The 12,072-nt window shown below is 41.7% G+C and overlaps 1 long non-coding RNA gene across 1 annotated transcript in view; it reads right to left on the bottom strand.

Moving 5' to 3' along the window:
• The window catches only part of LOC130129135 (uncharacterized), a 27,964-nt gene extending 16,785 nt beyond the window's left edge, over nucleotides 1–11,179 (bottom strand). The window contains exons 1-2 of the long non-coding RNA XR_008811951.1: nucleotides 11,083–11,179; nucleotides 8,674–8,729 (exon numbers count right to left, since the gene is read on the bottom strand). This is a non-coding gene — a long non-coding RNA (uncharacterized LOC130129135). The remainder of the gene's footprint in view (nucleotides 1–8,673; nucleotides 8,730–11,082) is intronic.
• Between the last annotated feature and the right edge of the window lie 893 nt (nucleotides 11,180–12,072).

Raw genomic sequence — 12,072 nt, 5'->3', positions numbered from 1 at the left:
AGGGTCTCATCTTGACTGGCTAACATAGGGGAGAACAATACTGACCATGAAGGATCCCCACAAGGATACAACACCTTCAAACTACTGGCCAATAACTTGCCTCTCCACAACATGGAAGATCCTACCAGGCATCTTAGCAGTTAAGCTGAATGGGCACATGAGTCAATACATGAGTGAAACTCAGAAAGGAATTGGGAACAACACCAGAGTGCCAAAGCACCAGCTACTGGTTGATATAGCAGTCACCTGGGGGTGTCCGGGTGGCATGGCAGTCTATTCCGTTGCAAACCAACATGGGGATCACTGGTTTGAATCCCCGTGTTGCCTCCGGCTTGGTCGGGCATCCCTACAGACACAATTGGTGTGTCTGCAGGTGGGAAGCCGGATGTGGTTATGTGTCCTGGTCGCTGCACTAGCACCTCCTTGGTCGGTCAGGGTGCCTCTTTGGGTAGGAGGGGGAACTGGGGGGAATAGCATGATCCTCCCTTGCGCTGTGACCCCCTGGCGAAACTCCTCACTGTCAGGTGAAAAGAAGCAGCTGGCGACACCACATGTATCAAAGGAGGAGACATGTGGTCATCTGCAGCCCTCCCCGGATCGGCAGAGGGGGTGGAGCAGTGACTGGGATGGCTCGGAAGACCGGGATAATTGGCCAAGTGCAATTGGGGAGGAAAGGGGAAAAAAAGATAGAGCAGTCACCCAAGACTCTAGGACCAGACAGACCAACCTGAGCACAGCCTGGATTGACTACAAGAAAGCTTACGATTCAGTGCCCCATACCTGGTTACTGGAGTGCTTGGCACTATACAAAGCCAACAGGACACTAATAGCCTTCATCAGGAACTCAATGCAGCAGTGGAAAACAACACTAGAGGCCAACTCAAAGACAATCACACAGGTAACCATCAAATGTGGCGTATACCAAGGTGATGCACTATCCTTGCTGCTGTTCTGCATAGGCCTGAACCCCCTCAGTCAGATCATCACAAAGAGTAGATATGGATACAACTTCAGAAGTGGAGTTACCTTCAGCCACCTCCTATACATGGATGACATCAAGCTGTATGCCAAGAATGAGCGAGTCATTGACTTGCTGATCCACCTCACCAGGATCTACAGTGATGACACTGGGATGTCATTTGGACCGGACAAGTGCAGTCAAATGATAGCAAAAAGAGGAAATGTGGTGAGCATTGAAGGCGTTGAATTACCAGAATGCAGAGTAACAGACATACAGGACAGTTACAAGTACCTGGGTAGTCCACAGGCAAATGGAAACCGCGAGGAGTCAGCAAGGAGGTCATCTACAGCCAAATACCTCCAGAGAGTGAGCCAGGTCCTGAGGAGCCAGCTCAATGGGAAGAATACGATCCAATCCATAAACAAATATGCCCTCCAGTCATCAGATACCCAGCTGAAATAATAAATTCGCCAAAGGAGGAAATAAAGGCCACAGATATAAGGACACAGAAACTCCTCACAATGCATGGAGGGTTCCACCGGAAGTCCAGCAACCTGAGACTGTACGATAAGCAAACAGATGGGGGCCGAGGGTTAGTGAGTGTCAGAGCCACTATCCAGGATGAAACAATGAACATTCATGAGTACATCAGAAAGAGGGCCCCCCAGGATGTACTGCTGAGTGCGCACCTCAGGCAGCGGAAGACAGAGAGTGTGGAGGAAGAAGAAGAGGAGGTATCATGGAGGTTCAAGCCCCTCCATGGGATATACCATCAACAAATAGAAGACGTAGCTAATATCAAGAAATCCTACCAGTGGCTAGAAAAGGCTGGAATGAAGGACAGCACAGAGGCTCTGATCATAGCAGCACAAGAACAGGTACTCAGAACCAAATCGGTTGAGGCAGGGGTCTACCACACCAGATAAGACCCAAGATGCAAGCTGTGCAAAGATGCCCCTGAGACAGTTCAGCACTTAGTAGAAGGGTGTAAAATGCTAGCTGGGAAAGTGTACACTGAAAGGAATAACCAAGTGGCTGGGATAGTGTACAGGAATATCTGTACTGAATACAGACTGGAAGTCCCCAAGTCTAAATGGGAGACACCACCAAAGGTGGTTGAGAATGACAGAGCCAAGATCCTGTGGGACTTCAAGTTCCAGGCTGAAAAGCAGGTGCTGGCTAACCAACCAGACATGGTGGTAGTCGACAAGGAACAGAAGACAGCAGTAGTGTTTGATGTAGCAATCCCAAGCGATAGCAAATTCAGGAATAAAGAGCATGAGAAGCTAGAAAAATACCAAGGGCTGAGGGAAGAACTGGATCAGATGTGGAAGGTGAACTCCACAGTAGTCCCAGTGGTAATAGGAGCAATAGTGGCTGTGACCCCCAAACAAGGAGAGTGGCTTCAACAGATTCCAGGAACAACATCTGAGGTCTCTGTCCAGAAGAATGTGGTCCTAGGAACAGCTAAGATACCGCACAGACCCACCCTGCCCAGTGATAGCCCAGCATCCCTGCGACCCCGAGAGCAGGATAAGCTGTTTGGATATTGGATGGATGGATATTTGTATGTGCTAATGTCCCTTTTCGTTCTACTGATAAATCAGCCCTTTTTCATTGTAAGAGCTGATTCTACACTAACATATTTTTTTTCTCCGTGTGCATTTTCATTAATGTACAATATACGTCACATAATAATAATAACAATAATAATAACTATAATCTTTACTTATAAAGCACATTTGAAAGCATAGTTACAAAGTGCTTAACAATATAAACAAAACACATTTAAAACACGAGATTAAAAAGAACTAAAAGCCATAGAAATAAACATTAAAAGGGAGTAAAATGCAAAATTAAAAATAACAAAACATAAAAACAAAATCAAGTAAAATAAGCAGGAAGCTCAAGTAAAATCAGGATAAGCTTTCCTACAAAATTACGTTTTAAGAAGAGACTTAAAAGAAGACACTGATCAGGCCGCCTTATTTCCTTGGACAGGTCATGCCCTGATGGCAAAGGCCGTCCCCTTTACTTTTCAGCCTGGACTCAGAAAGCGACAGAAGACCTCTGCCCAAGAATATCAAACTACGCAAAGGTTCATAAGGGATTGAAATGTCTAAAATATAATATGGAGCCAGGTCATAAAGAGCCTTAAAGGCAATAAATAAGATCTTGATATCAATTCTAAAACAACCAGGAAGCCATTTTAAAGAGACTAAACAGGTGTTACAAACAGGTGTACAAGCCATGCGGTCTCACCAAAGTGAGAGCTGTGTATGCATTCTTGGCACAAAGTCAAACACGTTTTCGGTGGGTGTTGGACTCTGCCAAGGTTGTCCCTTGTCTCTTATTCTGTTTGTGATGTTCATGGACAGGATCTCAATGCGCAGCCAAGGTGAGGAGTGTGTCCATTTTGGGAACCTCAGAATTGCATCTCTGCTCTTCGCAGATGATGTGGTTTTGCTGGCTTCATCAGAACGCGAGCACTAGCGTGCACTGGGGTGGTTTACAGCTGAGTGTGAAATGGCCAGGATGACAGTCGGCACCTACAAGTCTGAGGCCATGGTTCTCTCCCAGAAAATGGTGGATTGCTCCCTCTGGGTTGGGAATGAGTTGTTGCCTCAAGTGAAGGAGTTCAAGTATCTCGGGGTCTTGTTCACGAGTGAGGGTAGGATGGAGTGGGAGATTGACAGGCAGATTGGTGCAGCATCAGCAGTAATACGAATGTTGTGGTGAAGAGCAAGCTGAGCCGGAAGGCATAGTTCTCAATTTACCAGTCAGTCTTCATTCCAACCCTCACCTATGGTCATGAGTTTTGAGTAGTGACTGAAAGGGTGAGATTGCGGATACAAACGGCTGAAATCAGTTTCCTCTGTAGGGTTTCTGGGCTCAGCCTTAGAGATAGGGTGAAGAGCTCGGATATCCAGAGGGAGCTCGGAGTAGAGCCGCTGCTTCTTCGCATCAAAAGGAGTCAGTTGAGGTGGTTCAGGCATCTGATTAGGATACCTCCTGGGCGCCTTCCTTTGGGGGTTTTCCGGGCACGTCCAACAGGGAGAAGACTTCGGGATAGACCCAGACCTCGCTGGAGGGACTACATGTCCAGTCTGGCCTGGGAAAGCCTTGGAATCCCCCAGGAGGTGCTGGAAGGCGTTGCTGGGGAGAGGGATGCCTGGAGTGCCCCACTTAGGTTGCTGCCACTGCGACCCTACCCTGGAGAAGCGCCTGATGATGATGAGATGATGAGATAAAACAGCTGTGAATATCGTTCCTCTTAGTTCTGGTTAAAAGCCTGGCAGCTGATTTCGGTACTGTTGTGTAGTTGTTTCAAAGTCTTTTGATTAAGACAAGAGAAAAGGCTGTTGCAATGACCAAGGAGCGATGAGATAAAAGCATGTAAAACAGTTTCTGCATTTATGAAATTTAAAATAGATCTTATTTTTGCAAGATTTCTGAGGTGATAAAAAACATGATAGGACAAGCTTTGTGATCTACCACTACTACTACTACTTTCGGCTGCCCCCGTTATGTTGTTTAAAACATCAATTGCTATCAAACAGGACAGCAAGATTTCTTGCAACAGGCTTGATATGTTGTGACAGGTAACCAGTAGATGGCAGTATTTGTTTTGTGATATGCTGGGTCCCAATAACAAGGATTTGTGTTTTATTAGAATTGGACTGAAGAAAATTTATCGACATCCAGTTTTTATCTCAGTCAGACAATCCTGTAGAGAAGTCAGCATACTGAGGTCAGTGGGCTTAACCAGGAGGTACAAGTGTATGCCTCTGCATAACAATGTTACAGGGGCAGAGGGAAGGTAGACATTCCTTGACCAGGACTGTGGGCATTGGGTCCAGAAAACAGGTTGAGGTATTGGCTATAGTGACCAACTTAGCAACTTGAGGAGCATCCACACAGGAAAAGGAGGAAAGGCAGTACTGAGGCGGGCATGCAGCGGGGGGAACAGCGCCCTGTAGCTGAAGTGCATGTGGAGGGGTGGGAGCAGGCACTGCTGATGAAGCAATGCTGATTGAAGCTGCTGATGGACAGAATCTACTTTAGCCTGGAAGAAGTTCAGGAACTTAGAGAAGAGGTCCGAGGCACCTGAGGGTGGGGGGCATCGAGGGGGTAGAGTAGCTGGTTGATGGTGGAGAATAGCATTCTACGGTGATTTTGCTGGTTGCCAATGAGAGTGGAGTAGTATTGCGTCTTGGTCTGGGAGAGAGTTTCTTTATAATTCTTCACGTGGTCTTTAAAGGTTGCGAGGTGGACAGTGAGGCCGGACCTTTTATAGAGTCTCTCCGGTTGATGACTGGTGGCCTTCTTGGTGCAAAGTTTGGTGGTGAACCAGGGGGCAGGAAGGGAGACGGTGACAGTATGGGTTTTGAGGGGGGCAAGAGAATCAAGGCTGAGGGATAAGGCTGCATTGTAGTGGGCTACCAGGCGATCCACTGTGGTGTATGAGGCAATATGGGTCACGATCATGTTAGTCAGGGCTTGTGCACTCACTGTCTTGTTGCTCCCGAATGTGATGGTACACTTTGTGTGCTTTCTGGGCTGGGGGACAGGAAAAGTGACATGAATGGCATGATGATTGGATACAGCTAGGTCCAGGCACTGCAGATGGGAGGGAGTTGTGCCAGTAAAGTACACCAGATCCAGCATGTGACCTTTGGCATGGGTGGGACCTTGAACATCCTGTGTGAGTCCAGCACTGACAGGAATTCAGCAGCAAACGCGCATCTGCTGGAGTCCACATGGATAATGAAGTCATCTAGCAGGGGTGTAGATGGAGACATGGAGCAGATAGAGGTGAGAAGCTCAGATAATACAGACATGAAGGTAGTGGAGGCTTTAGGGGGACGGTAGACAAGGACCACCTGAAGCTGTGTTGACCCAACTAGTGTGAAGGCCACACACTCAAATGAGGAGACATTGAGTACTGAAGTTCTTTAACGATGATTTCAGCTCGATGTATAACAGCCAACCCACCATCATGACCCATGGAATGAGGTTTGTGTATGTACACATAGCCTGAGGGTGTGGCTTGATTGAGTGTCACAACATCCTGCTGATTTTACCATGTCTCAGTTAAACATAGAAAGTAAATTTTTCTGTCCATGATGATGTCATGGATGAGTAGTTCTTTATTGTTTAGGGAGCAGGTGTTCAGTAGCATGAACATTGCAGTGTTGTTAATAGATGCTGAGGCAGGTGATGTGGGAGGAGTGACACTGTCAACACAGACCAGGGGCCTCAGATTACCAGTGTAAACGTGTGGTTTGTTGTGATGACATCAACATTGTAGTGTAATAGAACGCCTGTCAGACAGTACAGATGGAATAGCATGATCCGAGTAAACAAACTTACATGGGATGCCTTGTGGACATAGCGGGGGTGACGCAAGAGTCTGAGGGATGTAATGTCAGCAAGGCGGTTTGGAGTGATGTGGCGGTTGAGGTTCGGGAGTTCTAGTGCGAATATTTTATGAGCACCATTTCAGCAACAGAGTAGCGCCAGCTAGCTACTGAAGCCAGAAGCCAGGGAGGAGGAACCCAGCAGCGGCACAGCAATGAATCCAAAGAATGATGGTTGGGGATAGACCTGAAATCTTGGCAGACAATAGTCCGGTCGGGGTGCATCAGAGTGGATAATCCAACATTTATTGAGTATGCAGGTGGATTACTTGCATGCTAGCAGGCTAACAGCTGGTTGGCAGAGTAGGTGAGTACACAGAGCCACGGGTATATAACAATCAAACTGTTTGCAACATAGGACTGAACAATGTTGAGATGAAATAGGAAGTGGCAGAGACAGTCCACAACAATTCATACTTGTAGTAGAAAGCACAAGCAGTGAAATGCACAAACAGAAGCACAAGTTTATTCAGATTGAGAAGCGGCAACATACATGCCAGCGTCGGATGGTAATTATCTAGGAGGGTAGGATCAAGCCCAGGTTTCTTTAAGACTGGTTGGGCATAAGCAGTTTTAAAGTAAGCTGGGACACAGCCAGTTATCAGTGAGCTGTTCAAAATAGAAAGCAAATGGGGCCCAATATAGTCCATTACTTCAAATAAAGACTTAGTTGGAATTACATCAAGAGGGCTGGAGCATACTCTCATATGAGGCTTGATTTCTAGAAGATCAGGCAACGTAGTAGGGAGAAAATAGCTCAAAGTATCCTGGTGTGTGTGGTCAAAATCGAAAAAGGTAGGATTGGGGGTAATACTAAGCCTTATTGACTCTACCTTTCCAGCAAAGAGTGATAAAAACTTTTCACAATTAGCAGAGGCACAAGGAGAGGCTGGGTTTACTAACTGTCTTAGATAGAAATCTGGAGTTGCTCTGATGGGCAGAAACAAGTTCAGAAAAATAGAATGTTCTTGCATCGTTCACCATCCTATTATAAAGGAGTAATAACTCTTTCATAGCCACAATTCTCGGCCCTGGAGACCTGATTTCTCCCATCTACATTCTGCTTTTCTGCATTTCTTTTTACAGAATACTATCATTTAACCAGGGCTGTTTTCTAGTCTTTGAATTAGATCTAGTCTTCAAAGACGCTATGAACTCTAAGGTAGAGGAACACTGAGAATTAAAAGAATTAACCAAATCATTGTTGTAGGAGAAATCAGGAAACACATTGCCATGGGAACTGAACAGTGTACTGTAGTGTAGTGTTGTGGAGAAGTTGTTGCTCTGTTCTCTCCATTTCCACAATACAGAACTTAGAGGCACTATGCTCATTACAGACGTGAGTGTGGTTAAGACAGTACTAGCAGCCTGTAATTCACAGTTAAAAACAACGCATTAGTGGTCAGATACAAATATCAAATCAAATCAATTTTATTTGTATAGCCCAATATCACAAATTACAAATTTGCCTCAATGGGCTTAACAGCAACACGGCACCCTGTCCTTAGACCCTCTCATCAGATAAGGAACAACTCCCTAAAAAAAACCTTTAACGGGGAGAAAAAATAGGAAGAAACCTCAGGGAGAGCAACGGAGGAGGATCTCTCTCCCAAGACGGACAGCATGCAGTAGATGCTGTGTTTATGCAATTTACACAATACAACATTGAAAGAGGATAACACAATTATAATGGACTTATAACATTTCTGAAGAACATGTCCATGAACATGTCCAAGAATATGTCCATGTTTCCGACAGATGATATTCATTCTCAGACCCAGACTAAAAACTAGATCTACAGTGTGGCCACAGTTATGAGTTTGGACAGACACACATTGTTGTAATATGATATAATATATTATATAAAACATTTTTATATGATAAAAGCTGCCAGGGAAGAGGAAAAGAGGAGGTTTATGGATGTGGTGAGGGAAGACATGCAGGTGGCTGGTGTGACAGAGGAAGATGCAGAAGACAGGAAGAAATGGAAACGGATGATCCGCTGTGGCGCCCCCTAACGGGAGCAGCCGAAAGTAGTAGTAGTAGTAGTAGATATTATATAAAACATTTTATGATATAATATCATATGTATTATAAACACAGGGCTAGAAGGACACCGAATTAGTGATTGCCTTGGGTTGTTAATAATATTTGAAAGTATATTTAAATATTTCCAACTGTTAGGGGTGCTCTACTCTAAAAAACTAGAACTGAACTTAGTAATTAAGTAGTTATTACACGTAATTAGTAGCTATTAGATTCAATCAATAATGCATATTCATTATATCTTACCAATGATAGGAGCTGACAGACACACAGTTGCTAGAGCACAAAGGACCAGCAGGAATCTGAAAGACACACACACACACACACACACACACACACACACACACACACGTGTGCTGTCAAACTCAAACAGGTAAACAGGAACGGATTTGTTTTCGCTTTAACATGTTAGTGAATTTAATTTTATATATCTATATCTACCTATATATCTATCTATCTTTCTATCTATCTATCTATCTATCTATCTATCTATCTATCTATCTATCTATCTATCTATGTATCTATGTATCCATCTATCTTATCATATATATATATATATATATATATATATATATATATATATATATATATATGCTCCTGAATTGTTGAGCTCTTTTTTCTACATCGAAGGTTTCATTGCAATATCCAGTGGACACACACACACACACACACACACATACACACACATATTACACACACACACACATATATATATAAATAACTTCGTTAAAAGAAACACTCAATGGTAGGAAAAGTGCTCAACATATAAGGGGCAAAATAATTCAGTGATTCAAGCAAATTCTTTGAGACAGTACAAGCCCGTTTCATATAAATAATTTAATGTGTTAATTTATTTAATTTTATATGTAAAATAATTTAATGTGTTAATGAATTTAATTTCATATGTATAATAATGTGTTAATGAATTAAATTTTATATATTTAACATGTTAATGAATTTAATTTTACATATATAATTTAATGTGTTAATCAATTCAATGTTATATATAATTTAACGTGTTAATGACTTTAATTTTACATATATAATTTAATGTGTTAATGAATTTAATTTTCTATATAATAATTTCACATGTTAATGAATTTAATTAATAATTAATAATTAATAATAATGTAACATGGTAGTTAACTGCATTTTATATATACATTTTATATATATATATATATAAAGTGTAATTCATTAAAATATATAAAATAACGTGTTAATTTAATTTTTGTGTATAATAATTGAATGTGTTTATGAAATTATATATATATACTATATATATATATCAATTTAATTTTAATTTAATTTAATTTTATGCTGGGATAGTCTTCAGCATCCCTGCAACCCAGAGAGCAGGATAAGTGGTTAGGATAATGGAATAGAATGGAACTTAATGTGTTAATGAATTCAAGTTTATATGTATAATAATTTAATGTGTTAATGAATTTAATGTTTATATATAATAAGTTAATGTGTTAGTGAATTTAATTTTATATATGTAATAATTTAATGTATTAATCAATTTGATTTCATATGTATAATAATTTAATGTATTAATGAATTTAATTTTATATGTATAATTAATGTGTTAATGAATTATATATATATAATTTAATGTTAATGAATTTAATTTTATATATGTAATAATTTCATGTGTTAATGAATTTAAATTTATATCTAATAAGTTAATGTATTAATCTAATTTTATATGTATAATCTAATGTGTAAATGAATTTGATTTTATATATGTAATAATTTAATGTACTAATGAATTTAATTTTATATCTATAATAATTTAGCATGTTAACATGATGGAAAAGAAGGATCTGCTGTGGCGACCCCTAACGGGAACAACCGAAAATAGTAGTAGTAGCAGTAATAATTTAAGATGAATTTAATTTTTTATATATATATATATATATATATATATATATATAAAATAATTTAAGGTTTTAATGAAACTGAACCACCAGCAAAGAACAGTGGCTACTTCTACCAGTATAATATAAGTAAATAAATGCTGCTGCTTAAACAATGCAAATCAAGTACTAGATGTACCAGAAAAATTTGTAAATGACAAAATATTAAAGAAATCTCTTATCATAGCTTGTATCTCAGACTGCTCATCATAACACAAACAATTCATCAAATATAGTAACACGTTAATAAAGGAAAAGCAATTTTTCATATCAGTTTCTTTCCAAGTCAGAACTCAGACCAGCAGCTGAGTCAGTGTATGTGGACTCGTTCACTGCCTGCGTGTTGAATCTGTAGTGATTCAGTGTCCTGCCTTCCTATCAAGTTACTGCCTTGCTTTGTGGCGCCTGCACACAGACTCTCTGTTCTTTCAACATATAGAGGAGTCCAGCCGTAGTAGCCGGGCAGAGACGAACACCAAGCAGCACATGTAAAAGCTGAAGGTTTTATTCTGCACCTGACTCTACCTCAGTTAGCCGACTCACTCTCTCTTTAAAGCCAGTTTTAACATTAACACATGGAAATAATGGTGTTTCCCAACCTGTACACCAAACCCACACTACAGGTAGAGTTACATTTGCAATGTAAAGGCAACGGGTGGTTGTGTAAATGATGTGGATTATGTGAATTGTGAAATAGAATGTTATTCTATCAGCGGTTTAACCTTGGACGTACCGTGAGAGCATGTTGGCCGGTCAACTGGTCTTCACAGTCACGAGTTCAGAGTTGTGCTTTGATTTCTGAGTTGCTGTCTGCAGTCTGAAGCCCGTTCACAAGCAGAGAGACTCTTTTATACCTCCACCCCTCCCTGTCTGTCTCCCTCCGCCTCTCTCTGTGCCTCTCTGTCTTGTTTTCCCTCTCTTTATCCCTCTCTCTCCTTCTGTCTCTCCATCTGGCAGTCAAAGCAACAGTGACTGACTTGATTTTAAAAAGTCGTTGTAAATGTCATGACACAAATACCAAAAACCTTCCATCTCTATATCTGCCTGCTCAGTAATTCAGGTAAGAAAATCACAGAAGGTTGAATCAGTTCATGTGGACACAACGTTTATTGAGAGAAACGTGTCATCATCATCTAAGTGACCTCTTCAGTCTCAGCTGACTGCAGGTACCCCCACCCTTATAAACAATACACTGACTGCAGGTATCCCACCCTTATAAACAATACAGTGGCATAACGACCCAAACCAACCACCAGTTTCATATACAAATATGGGTATGACCATTAACTAGAGTGACAATGGCCATGTGTACTATTCACAGAGGATTTGGGAATGTTTGCAATCACAGCATTGTAAGATGGTGACAGATGTACTCTTAGCCCCCCCCTCAGTTCAGTGATGGTTGTTCCCTCTTGACATAGATGGCCTCTTTGACTCCCTGTTCAAACCAGCATTCCTCCCTATCAAGGATGTGCACATCCTCATCCCTGAAAGAGTGGACACTGGTCTGTAGATGGTGTAGACTGTGGAGTCCTGGCCTGTAGATGGTGTAGACTGTGGAGTCCTGGCCTGTAGATGGTGTAGACTGTGGAGTCCTGGCCTGACGTGTTAGCTCTCCTGTGTTGTGCCATCCTCTTGGCCAGCGTCTGTTTAGTTTCCCCAATGTACAATCCACGGCAACCCTCCTGACACTTAACAGCTACACTATATTGCTCTGTTTGTG

The sequence above is a fragment of the Lampris incognitus genome, chromosome 18 (assembly GCF_029633865.1).
Source record: "Lampris incognitus isolate fLamInc1 chromosome 18, fLamInc1.hap2, whole genome shotgun sequence".
Lineage (NCBI taxonomy): Eukaryota > Metazoa > Chordata > Actinopteri > Lampriformes > Lampridae > Lampris > Lampris incognitus.
Note: the sequence above shows the minus strand (reverse complement) of the source record. Positions and strands in the feature narration are given on the sequence as shown.